Below are 13,528 nucleotides of genomic sequence, written 5' to 3' on the forward strand. Positions count from 1 at the left end.
AGAGGGCAGGGGACCAACAACCGAGGGAGAGGACAGGGGACCAGTGGCACAAATCGAGGGAGAGGACAGGGAACCAGTAGGAGGGAAAAGGTGCAATAACTTGTATACATCTTGACAGAAACAACACAATTTGTAAAGTTTTGAGACAAGGAAAAGTGCACATTTTTTAAACATTGTTTGAACGGCACAAAATGTCTCCGTATTAGTCATTTTGAAGAGTACATAATGGTTTGCATGGAATCAAAGCTCATTGCGTGCACAAGGTATGTGACCTAGCTTATGGTGGAAGCAATTAAGTGAAGTGTATTTGAGAGTGACTCCTTGCACAATGTTGTTTTCTCCTTGCGTCTTGGAATTTGAAAAGAAGAAAAAGTTAGATTTTGTGTCTTAATGTATTAAATACAATCAAAATTGATCCATTTAGTAAGCACCTTTCTGTCCTTGAGATTGAATGCATACAATTCTGGCAAAAGTGGAAGTTCTTCACATGTAAGATCTAGCCTGAGCTATGCAAGAGTTGTGCTCGACATTGTCTCCATCACAATAAGTAGGCTGTCTCGAAAGTAGAGCTCCATTGATAAAGGTTTTTTCTCGAGGCTAGACTCTGTATCTTGGTTGAGTGGAATAAGATACCCACTAAGAAGATGATATATAAAATAGTAAAACAACACTATGAAATTTTGAGAGCTTATAGCGAACTTGCAAATCATGGACTTCTTTTGCAAAATACGGATTTTGCCTTGTGACTTTTTTCTATCCCAATTATCATCTAAAAAGTCCAAACAGCTCTCAAACTTGCAAATGAACATTGTTGTGGTAGTTCTTATTTTCTCATTGAAGAAGAAATCTACAAACACTTCAAGAGGCATAAATAGTGCGAGCTTTTTGTGGCAATTGAATACCAAAGGGAATTTTGTATATCTTGAAACAACCCATTCCTAAAGATTTCACTAGTTTGCGAAGCTAGCAGAGACCAATCCTTGCTGTCAAAGGATGGAAGTGACAAAGGAGCTACACGACCCCAACCAAAGAAAGTTCCCGGTTCCAAATATGAAATATCATAAAAGAATATTCCATTATCTGCAAGTTCCTTGTGTTGTCTTCCTCGGTACATTTGCTCACCAATAAATTCATGGAAAGCATCAAAAATCCCAACTATGCTCTCAACTGGTTGCCAATCCGTCCTATTTGATGGATAAATATCTGAAACATACCAAAGATGATATCCACCACTTAACCTTTGAATATAATCATGCACTAAGTGAGATGCTCAAAATAACTTACAGTTGGGTCGATGCCGTGGAAAACTTGGAGGAGATGTTTGCAACCTTAAGTCTGCATGCTAGAAAGAATGTTGTATGAGGACCTCTTTCACCCGCTTGCTTTGTGCACGCACTTTGAAATATTTAACTTGTCCCTTGAAAGCCTCCACAAAATCATTGCGTTGCCTCCTCTTCCTCTTCCTAGTTTGTAGTAGAGCCCAGCTTCCGATAGTTATTCGAGATGATATCCATGCTTGATCATCTATAGTATAGCTGTTAAAAAAGCTGGCAGAGTCAACAGTAGTGCTATGCCTTTGAGAAGTAGCCATGGTGTGCACTACAATACATAGAAAGGTTAGCTCAAATATGAAAAAGGGAAGAAGTTTTGAGAGGGAAGTAGAGCTACTCAAAGTCATATTTGGGCGGCAACATAGATAGTAGATAGAGTCTTCAATGAGAGTTCTGAAATTCATCGATACAGAGTTAGTACGATTTATGGCATTTATGCCTTGAAAGCGTGAAATTGTGCAATTTGATGAACAAGAATAATATTTTCTCCCTTTTTCCTAAAAGAGTTTGTCTCCAAAATGTCGATTTTCAACGTAACGTTAGCCTCTTCCTCATTGGTCGAGCACCACTCTCTCTCTAAAACTGAAAGGCCCAAAAATGAGTCCAACTTTCTCCTTTTCCCTTTCTCTTTTTTCAAAGTCTTTGGAAGTGCCTCAACGGCCTTGGGAGAACCAAGGTCTTGACCTTGCTGGTCCTATGTATTGTGTTGTTTCTAAGACCTAGGAGATTGTGATGATGGATCCACCGCCCTACCACCCTATGTATAGACTGGCTCCTAGCCCTATCCATCATATGGATCCCCAGTCCACACTGGTCCAGTCCGAGTCCCTAGCTCAGGTCCCTAACCCCCTAGGATTAAGATCCTTGTCCTGACATTACTCCCCCCTTGGAGAAGTATTTTCTTCCTAAAAAACACAAGAGGTAGTATCTTTGTAAGAACACAGGTTTTCCATGTTGGCATCCCATACGCGAGCCAACTGATACTTGATGCAGTGAGGAGGTTCAATGAAACCAAGAGCAACATCTTGATTTTCGACCGTTGTTGTCCTTTTGCAAGCACTTGGGTCTAAATGATAACTCCGTTTATAACTCACTTGAGTATTGTAAAGGAGTAACCACAACTAAGATTTGTCCAAAGGAAGAACTAGTTTTTAGATCTTTTGAAGGTACTGGAATAATGCAAGAAAACCTTGGTGCAACTTTCCATGAAGTTATGAGCTAGATTTCCAACTCGTGTGAGTATCTTAAAAAGCTCATAGCTACTAAGAAGTAGAATAGGGTATGCCCTTATGTCAGACTTCTGAATATTTTGGACCACACAGAACTACATGTTCACCCGTAATGAATGTTACATGCCAACATACTTTGTCAGCACACTTACTAAGTCCTTGACTTATGAAACTATTGAATCGATATCGAACCCCACCATTCAAAGTTGAAAACCTAACCTAAGAAAATTATGGAATAGGGAGAGAATGACCATTCAAAATGCGTTGTGCTAATGTATGCTCTTAGCAGATCCTTTAGAAAAAAATACTTGTAAACTTCCCATTCAATGCGGGATGAATAACAACAGTAAGAGTGAGGTACTTCTCTCCAACCACTTACAGACAGTCTTCCACGGCTGACAATAAACTATGACTCAACCATTGAGTATCCAGCCATATACTCAATATGGAATGGAGACAACCAACTAGGTTGAAAGCGGGTTGGAGTGGAGTAAGCTCATAGAGTCTAGACTATCCAACCCCAGGCACCCATACTGAGCCATTGCGCTATATGGCAGGGTGTAAATGCATCCTAACTGTGCAAGAGAGTTTGCACAAGTAGTGTAAAAGGGTGCAAAAGAATAAAGTCCATGAATTTGCATGCCACTCCAAATAAATTTTTGTTAAACACCAGGGCCCATAACACCTGGTGTGCATGCATTTAACACAAACATATCCAAACCACAATTCCATGACAAGACTTTCCATGATACACACGAAAAAGCCTAGCAACAAAAGTTGGACCATAACAGAATGTGACAACCCAGTGACACCTAGGTACCGACCATGAGACATTCTCATGAACATGGCATAATTGGCTATATGTAGAAACGAACCTCCATTAAGATGGTTTCATAGCACTTGTAATCGGAACAAGTTTGTACTTAGTACTCGACAATTTCTGGCCCCACTGAAATTGTTCCTAATACGGTGTGCTCCAAATGGTCTAATAAAAGGATGCAACCAGCATGTAGGGACCTCGTCGTGACACATCATTAGGAATTTGGCGCCAGTGTTAGTCCCAGAGACTCATATTCTCCACATGTGGAATATATCTCAAATAAGGATGGCCAAAAAAGCAACATCCGTCAAGTACAAGATGTACTTGTGTGTGGAGGTAACTGCAAAACACTCCACGACAAGAGTGAGCGGGACCTCATTATCATTGCTCCACATTGGCTAAACTGAACTCCTTGAGTTCCTAGACCATGTTGTATCCCATGTGACAACATGTGCCAAATCAAACCCGACAAGTGGGTTCATAACAACATAATGTATATTGGACATTGCGGCCCAAAATACTTTGTTCCAAGCAACATTGCACTGGAAACCCTGGGTGTTGCCTTCGCAACTCAAACCCATTGGTTAGAATCGACGTAGTCCAACCCCATGGTAAGACCCTTTGTAGAAATTTCTCAACGAGCAGGTAATGGTAACCAACATAGTCAACCGTGTAGAGAATGATTGGAATCAACTTAAAAAGTTTAATTTGTCTGCTACCTCATGGTAGTTTATTGCGGACTCCTTTCCTTGAAAATATAACGGGACGGGAATAGATCAAACTAAATCACCCGCTGGGTCTTACCCCAAAATTGTGCTGCCAGAGACACTCGTAGTGCTATAGAGAGCACAAGAGATCTACCACAAGTGAGATGCCTAGCTCTTATGGACAACCATGGTGTCTCAGCTAATTGCTGCATCTATACTGCGTGGTAGAGATCAACTGATGTAAGTTTAAGATTATCAGAAACTCAATTCGAGCATCGCACTAAAAACATGTAGTGCACACAGGACACCCAAAATATCTGTAATGGCAAGACTCTTGATTGTCCATTAACATCAATGGGAACTCCATGGGATAGATTTATGCAAGCTGGAGAACAATCACCCAAGAAATACCAGCATTGGGTCTTACCCTAGGTCTGACAATGGCTCTTAGCATGTGTGGCTCATATCCCTTATGCCAATAACAAATTAGTGTTTAATCGAGAAACCGATGAAGACTAATTGGAGTGGCGTCTTGGCCACCTACTAGCTGAGAGTTACAGCACCTTGGCTCAAGCTTGCTCACCACTGAAACATGTATCAAAATCTGCTTAGAAAGTTTTCATTATTCTTTGAGAGAGAGAAGGAGAAAAACACAAACACATCTTGAGCTACCCACCTTGCAGGGGCCGTGATTGTATGAGAATGAGTTAGCATTGGCAAATGAAGTCCAAATTTTAGGTTCCTTTTAGTGTTGTTGTGTGTTGATAGCAACCAACAAGCATGTTAAACAATCTAGAACGTATCTTGTCCTTGACAAAGTGTCTGTTGTTATAGCAGAAGCGTGTTTCATGAGGCGGTAGAATGGAATCCACCTAGCTGGCATGTTGTGCATACAAAATTTTAAGCCCTTAGAAAAAGTGATGGCCTCAAACGTGAGAACCAAAACCATCAATGCCTTGCATAGTATAGCCTGGTAGGGATTCTATGAGGTGATGCTCCCTATTTTGCTAGTTTTTTTAAACTTGTGTGCCACTGCCCTTGATGCCAAGTCATTGGGAAGTACCTTGGCACAAGGGAGAAGCCTTGCTTCATGCAAAATTCCAAAGAACTTTTCTTTGCACAAAAGCAATAGTTTCCAATCAAATATGTAAACATGGAAATATAAGAACGTAAAATTGGCTAACCTGGTTGCTGCTGTTACTAGTTGTCCTGAGAATCCGTGAAAGAAAACTCGCTTAAAAATGGCTCATAGCCATATCTGCTGCAAAAGTGGGAGCTTTTGTATGTACATATACGTCCCTTGTATCATATATGCCCATCTATCACGTAATGAAATACGTGCAAGCATATTGCCAAGTCCGTCCCAAGTTTGTATGCTCATAGCATAGGCCGAACGTGGGGAGTGGCAATGCAAGATGCATAAATAGAAGCCTTGCTTCACATAAGTTCCTACTGATTGAGAATCATAACATTGCCCGATAGTGAGAAAGATATCATCTACCACTTAGCTATCAAGTGTCAACGATTGTCCAAGATTGCTTGTTCAAAGCAACCTTTTCTTGACAAGTTGGCATTGTGAAAATTCATGTGGTGGTCAACAATGCATTTAGTTCCTAGATATGGAGGTCAATGTTTTTTCCACGATGCTTCATGTACCTATATTGCCTGCTCCCTAGCAAGCTGCAATGGCTTGGAAATGAGTATGCATCCAATGCATGGAACCGTGAAATCTTGATTTCCTCCGCCTGGAGATAGCACAACGAGGAGAGATAAAAAATTAACAACCGGCGCAAGACACAAATTGGTTTATTGGAGTGTCACTATAGGGAGCCTTGCTCCTGAAATGTTTCAGATGGTAGACAATTACTTGAAATTATACTTATCGGTCGGCCTTGACAAATACCATAATCGGATATGTCATAGGCCCTGCCTGAGTTGCCTTTGTATCAACCTTCAACCTCCGGCGAACGTGTGTTGTTGAAGTATTGTGTACTCAAGACATGCTTGGTGTCGATTCCTCAACCAAACAGTGGTTCTTTGCAAACAAAGCAGTCAACAAAAGTTAAATGCATACAGAACTGTCACAAGCCGTGCTTGTGCCTGCAGCAAGAGCTACATAGCATGTGAAAGCGTGATCAAACCAAAACAAAAGCTACTTCATACTTGGTCAATCATGTGATTTGACATGTCAATCAATGTCTCCATGATCCTCAAATCACGAGTAACATTATATTGGCGATGATCTATGTTGACTCTCGAGTCGTATATGAGGAGGTAAGATTTGGTTGTAACCGTAATCATGGTCCTTACCATGGTAGGGTATATCCTTGCGGATTGCAGCCCTACTTAGTTTTGAATCAGCAACAACATCATCCTTGTCATGGCTTCCCAATTGTGATTGCTAGCATGACCTTGCATGCTCGTGGCTTAGTCACTTTTTCCCGATCAGAAATTTAGATACTGCAAAACGGGACTATGCTACCCCCCTGGGTGGAACATGTGCCTTGGAACGTGACGGCTGAAGTTAAGGAAAAGTATCTTGGCTTCCCCCTGGTGGGAGGGGCCACCAACCCATTTCTTTCAGGCAAGGATGACAAAAAGCGGACAAAAATAAATTAATTAATTAAAAAAAATACAAACCAGAGAGCGATGGCAGCTCTGTTGCACCGAGCAACGGGGAGATGTCCTGGCTGCTGTGTGCCAAATTCTGCATGACTGGTGTGATGGAATATCCTCCAGGGCATGGGGTGCATCCGACAATCCCCATCTTGGCGGGTTTCAAGTAGGTTGATCTGCGCCCTTTTGCACTGTTAGCGGTTGATCCCGCGGTGGCTTGTCGCATCTTATCGACCTCAAGCAAGCCTGCCATGGCTGCAGCTTGAAGGGATCGTGATTGGGAGAAACATGCATCCGCCATGCAAAGCATGCAGAATGGCACGATTCGTCTTGTCTGTAGGCCCTTCCAAACATGCCATGAAAGAGAGTTTCATGCTTCACGAGAGAGAGAGACAGAGACAGAGAGAGAGAGAGAGAGAGAGAGAGAGAGAGAGAGAGAGAGAGAGAGAGAGAGAGAGAGAGAGAGAGAGAGAGAGAGAGAGAGAGAGAGAGAGAGAGAGAGAAGGCCATGCTCCTTCCCCTCCTCCATGGCTGCTCCCTCCCCTGAGCTCTGATACCAATATAAGACCTAGAAGACTGTGATAATGGATGCACCTCCCTACCACCCTATGTATAGACTGGCTCCTAGCCCTAGACATCATATGGATCCCAGTCCACAGTGGTCTAGTCCAAGCCCCTGGCTCAGGTCCCTGACCCCTAAGCTTAGGATCCTTGTCCTGACACTGTTCCTCTCCTTGGGAGTGACTTTCCTCTTTTTTGCTTCAATTAGATTCGTCAAATGTTTTGAGATCATCGATGCGTGGCTTCTTTGATTCTCATTTTTGCCTTTGCTCCATCTTTTGCTTGAGTTCATTGCGAATGCGCTGCCGCATGGTGCTGGCAATCTCCCGTTTTTCTTCAGCTTCCTGCCTCTTCTGTTTCTTGATACTTTCTAAATCCGTTGTTTTCCTATGTAGTAGCAAAATATTTTTGGCTTCATCCTCTTCTTTCTCATCATTTGCTTATGTTCCTTGGGTTTTGTTTCTGATCTTGCTTTTGTTGGCGGAGCCTTTCCCTCAATGCCTGAGCTTCTTCCATTGTTCTCTTGGCATGTGTAATGGGAATAGCCTCTACCACATGCACATCTTTCTTTTGCAAGCGTGTATATACAAGTGTGTATGGGCTATCTTGCTCCTCCTCCAAAGACTGGTACTTCGAAGGAGTGTCTCTTGGGTGGGACCCTTCTTCCTGGCTACTCCGAGCATCTGCCTTGGTCTTCTCGCTGTCAAAATCCTTTGACAGTGCGCTTTTCCTCGTCTGTTTGACTTCTGGTTTTGGCCTTGTAGAAGGTCTTGCCACTGGTCTTACAACTCTTGTAGATCAGTGGATTACATCTATTTGCACTTCTGCAGGTGGTACATCCTCGATCATCCCTAGTGCCTGATAGGATATACGTATGAGCATTGGTCCCCCGTTCATGTAAGCTTTATGTTTTGACTCCCTTTCAGGTTTGCTTCCACAATAGTGTCAAGAAGATAGTTGCCAAAGTCGCAACTGACCACCCTACCTTCAGCCAAGGCCATTACCATTACCACGGCCATGTGCAGCAAAGGTTTGGTATATTTAAGCGGCTTCTGCACCTTGAAATGTTGCGATATAAGGCGCAATGGCAGTTCAGTTTCTAAGTATATCAGGTCTTGATACGTCAGCTTGTGGACATGTTGCTTCAAAACAACTTTATCATTGTCTATTGCCTTTGTCTTCTGCAAGAGATTGTGTGTCTCTTGCGGCAGGTGGAGGGCTTCATTGATAATTTCTGTTGTGATCTTTACCTTGACAACTACCCCATCCTTGTACATCAGAGTTACTTCCCCATTGTACTGAATTGAACTTATGAGCTCGTGAGCTTGTCTGAAGTCCGTACCCCAAGGAGGCAATCCTAAAAAGTTGTCTAGTTGTAGGCACCTGCCCCCTGCTTGCACTTCTAGCTTTTGGTGCAAAGTCCACATTTCCTGTGGAAAGATTGTGGCCTTGACTATTTCTCCGTCTGCTCTGCTGCCTGAAACCTTCCGATGAAGATGTTAGCCGGAATGGCTTCAAGTATCTGTTCAGTGAGGTGAGCTTTCTCGTTCGAGGAGATATCGGTTATCTCATAGGGTGCCTCATTCCACACCCTTTGTTCTTTCCTTAGAGGCATCCTGTTGTCAATTCTATCATTGAAAATAGGTTCTAGCCAATGATCATAACTAGTGGAGAGTGTAAACTCGACCATAGAATGAAAAATGAGCATAACTTTGTCAAAACTACTCCAATTTGACCAAATTTCACCAATGCATCTAAGATTACTATAGGCACAAGATTGTAATTTAGCAGATGAATTTTGGCAAAAAGAAACATGGATCGCGATCCATGTTTGGATGCATTTTGAAATTCTAACTTTGGAAAGTTATTCCTGGGCATATGCGGATGCTACTGAGCAATTTTCTCTGGATTTAGGGTTGAAGGTACATGGATCGCGATCCATGTTGGGCAACATTTTGGAAATCTGATGATACCATCTGGTAGGATTTATCTAGATTATGCCTTGGTCCCAAATGTTTGGGATTTGGACAATTGGTTTGACACTTGGGCTAAAATTCTAGAAACCTTTTGCAGACTTAAAGGTTTTTGGCATTTTGAAATGGATTTTGGGGTTCAAATGGCTTGAAACTCCATGGTTTGGCTTTCCTGAACATACTGAATCAAATGGCATGGTTTCTACTTATATTGGACAGAAAGGTACATGTCTATGTTGGATAGAATTTTGATATAGTTCTTGTGCACATTTGTTCCTATAGGCTTTCCTAGTACACTGGTGAAATATTTTCAACTTTGGACATGTTTTTCCTTAGTTAACCCCCTTTTCCAGTTTATGGTCATGTTTCTTCCGTTTTGACCATATTTGTTTTTGGCAACCATTTTTAGACTCATGTTTTGCCTAAGATCTATCATTGTTTTGATTTCTGATGATTTCGGTCTGTAGTTCATAGCTTTGCCTGGCTCCTTGGCAAATTCTACCAGACATTGAATCCTTTTGAGAAGAAAAATTGAATCCTGTAATTTTCACCATTTTGCAAGTAAACCTTTGCTTAATTTTGATTCTACCACCATCCTTAGGTTACATTTGCTTGTTGATAGACTCCGAGGAGAGTGTGAAGTCTCCCAATTGACTTTAGCAATAATCTTAAAACTTATCAGGACTCTGTCTTTAGCCTTTCTTTATGGGTCTTGCTGGCATCCCAACATTTGACCTCCAATCTTTTTTTCTATGAAAATGACCAAAAGACCATTTGTAGACTGAAAGTAGCAATCCTAGAGGCCTTGATGAACTTAAGAGCACTTCTTGTGATCATTTTGCAACACCAATACTATTTGTACATTGTCTAGCTAGTGAGCCACTTTTACCCTGATTTTGGCAAAAAGGAACATGGATCGCGATCCATGTTGGGATGCATTTTGAAAAACCAGTCATAGGATTTTGTTCATTTCCAATTGTGAGTTCTCCTAAACAATTTTCTCTGATTTTAGGGTTTGGGGAACATGGGTCGCGATCCATGTTCCACCACTTTTCTCTGATGTTTCTACCCAGCCTGATTCTGTCAGCTACTTGGGGTCTACTGGTGAAATATTTCTACCCTGTCTGATTCTGTCAGCTACTTGGGGTCTACTGGTGAAATATTTTTGGTTTTTGATGGGTTTTGGACTTCCTCAATGGCCCTGTTAGTTTGCCAATTTTGTGGCTTTGTACTGTTTTGATATGTTGTTTTGGCATTGTTAATGCAATATGGGACATACACACATGCTCTTGCAAGGTTAATGATCATACCTGTCAAATTTGGTGTAGTAAGATCCACTGAGGTGGTCGCAGTGGGCAAAAACAACTCCAAAAACTCTATGCTCCTGTGGCTCTCTCTCTCTCTCTCTCTCTCTCTCTCTCTCTCTCTCTCTCTCTCTCTCTCTCTCTGAATGCAAATGAGCTTATATTGCCCCATTTGACTATATGTTCATAGTCTACCCGGAATGCCCCATTTATACTTACCTCCATTGATCATATCTTTTTGTTCATATCACATGCGGTTCTAACCGTTCGTCATTCTGACACTCGGTTTACAAATGGTGTTCGATCGGTAGTTTTGATCCTTCAAAAGTTGGCTCAAAATTAATCTTGTGTCAAATCTTTTCATATTTTCCGACTTGGAACGGCTCAATGAAGAAAGATTGGTGGCCATTGTCCCTATATATGCACAGAAACAAAAACGGAAACAATATTTGGACTCACATTTGCTGATAAAAATTTTCAAGCAAGGGGAGTTGGTTGTATTTTACTCCTTAAAACAATATATACCCCCCAAGTTCAAGAAAAAGGGACACAGTCCTTTTGTCAAATTGAAGACGTTTCACCAAGTGGTGGAGTCAAACTAGCTACATTAGATGGGGAAATCATGGAAAATTGGACTAGTGGATGTTGACTTCGCAAATCTCATCTACCTTTGACTGCTGAAATTTTGCAACAAAGAATGCATGCAGCTAAGGAGCGTAAGCTTAAATGACATCAGGTGATTGAGGAAGCCCAAGAAGAATCACGCATTTGGGTCTTGAAAAGGAAAGCAGCAAGGCAACAAATTCCTCAAGTTCTACCCCTCAATAACCTCTAGGTTCAACCCCTAGCAGATGATGAGGTCCGATGATGAATGACAAGATGGATTGGACCTGCGTATATCTATAACCCTGAAGGATGGATTTCAAGTCAATGCACTATTTGATACAGGTGCATGACTTAGCATGATCAACTATACAACAGACAAAAAAGAAAAAATCAACAACTTGAACATTGCAGAGCACAAGTCAAGGGCTGCCATAAAGAGCTAACACCAACACTGGGACTGATCCATCTCAACGTCTTTGTACATGGATTTTTGTGCCCTCATACCTTCATTTGCATTCTTGATGAACATATTATGAAGATATGGTGATCGAAGTTCCATGGATGCGCACTTATGAAGCAGTCCAAGAATGGGATGACAAAGTGATGGAATTAACCCTCAAAGGCGGACATTATGAGTGCCTTTTTCTCATAGCCGTGAAGAAAGCTACCCTCAACCCTTGGAAGCTTCCAAACTCAAGTCTTATTTCCACTCTTCAACACAAAATTCATCCACACAAAACCGACATGCAAGGAACCAGGTAGTTTTGGGTACCCAAAACCCAACTCACTACCAATTCTTCACAAATCTAGGTGCCCAAAAAGCTAATGCACATTAAGAAGAAATGTATTATGGCACCATCCTGTCCACATCAGTAGCAATGGAAACCGCAATTACCGACACCAAAATGGGTTTGGAACCTAAGCAAAAAATTGAAATCAAGTCAGAGCTAAAAAAGGTCTTCATGGCAAAGCCAAACAAAGCCCAATACAAATGGGTACCAAAGGTTCGACCATCATAAACCACACAATCTAGAACCATGCTTACCAACTCCAGCACCATGGTTGTGGGTACATCACAATCAAAGAACACGCTCAACTTCTACAAGATTTACTCTTCAAGAGAGTTAAAACACAGACTGCTTTGCCAATGACAACCCTTGAGTACAGTACTCAAAACCTGCCGCTTGCACCGCATAGTGTTTTTACATGCATTGACATCAGTAGCATGATAGGGCCAATCTCGGCCATGCATAGGCACGATTTTATCACCCATGCACTGGACAACACGGGCTATACTCTATTGTCTCAGAGGACTCAAGCCAGGAGGGGGGAGGCATTCTGAATGCAGACCCAAGCGTATGAACCTAATAGAGAAAAGAGCAATGTTTGAAGTAATTGTGTGTTAATTCATAAATTTTTCTAAAAACAATCAAATGAGTCGTTTGGATAATTTCATTCAATTTTTTATAAAGCTAATAAAAGTTCAAAATAGATAAATAAATAAGCGTGAAATTTAGAATTGGAATCCAATTTCAAGGGTCAAATCTTGAAGCTCAATGGAATAGCCAGAAAAAAATTGGGACAACTCCGATCAAAAATGTTCAACGGCCACTCCGACTCAATAGCCACTTCTGGCAAAAAGGTCCTTAGGTGTCAATTTTTAGGAATATTTTATTTGAGGGTATAATGTGAGGGCTACTTGGCTTAATGGGGGTAGGTACAAGATGGGGGATTCAGAACACTCCAAGTATGTATAGTCCTTTAGATCATTTCTACTCTCATTTGCATTCTAGTCCTTTAAGAGAGAGCTCCAACTAGTGGTTTTGGATGATCTTCTATGAGTCTTTGTGCATCATCAATCAGTCCTTACTTGCTTCACCCATCAGGGGTAAATTCCTACTATAACAAGAAGAATTTTGATTATCACTTTGTCCACCACCAAGGTTGTAGGGGGCACGATGTGAGCGGGATGGGAACACACAGAATGCCTCTACAATGACCCGAACACACTCTTGGGATCATGTAAACACACACTATGGGGCACCACTCGACTTACACAACCCACCTGGCGGAGACAAGGAACACACCGATGGAGTGAGAGGAGAGAGACTACCCATTTACCCACTCCACATAGAGAGAGAGACATACACACACACACACCCAAAAAACTCAGCTCAAAAGAGGATAATTCTTGATGTTTAGATACATTTGAGCTTGGGCCAACACTGATGGGACAACTAGCTCACACAATATGGGTAAAATATGCCCGATACAATCACAAATGGGAGCAGAACCTTCGCTAATATGAGAAACTTACACAACCAAAATAGCAAAAAAACAGTGAGAAATTTGGAAAAATGGACAGTACCATCGCATCTGGT

The 13,528-nt window shown here is 41.6% G+C and overlaps 1 pseudogene; it reads right to left on the reverse strand.

Moving 5' to 3' along the window:
* Positions 1-272: 272 nt before the first annotated feature.
* Positions 273-809, reverse strand: LOC147430885 (uncharacterized; annotated as a pseudogene).
* Positions 810-13,528: the final 12,719 nt, after the last annotated feature.

This window comes from Adiantum capillus-veneris, chromosome 21 (genome assembly GCF_014529385.1).
Source record: "Adiantum capillus-veneris isolate H3 chromosome 21, ASM1452938v2, whole genome shotgun sequence".
Lineage (NCBI taxonomy): Eukaryota > Viridiplantae > Streptophyta > Polypodiopsida > Polypodiales > Pteridaceae > Adiantum > Adiantum capillus-veneris.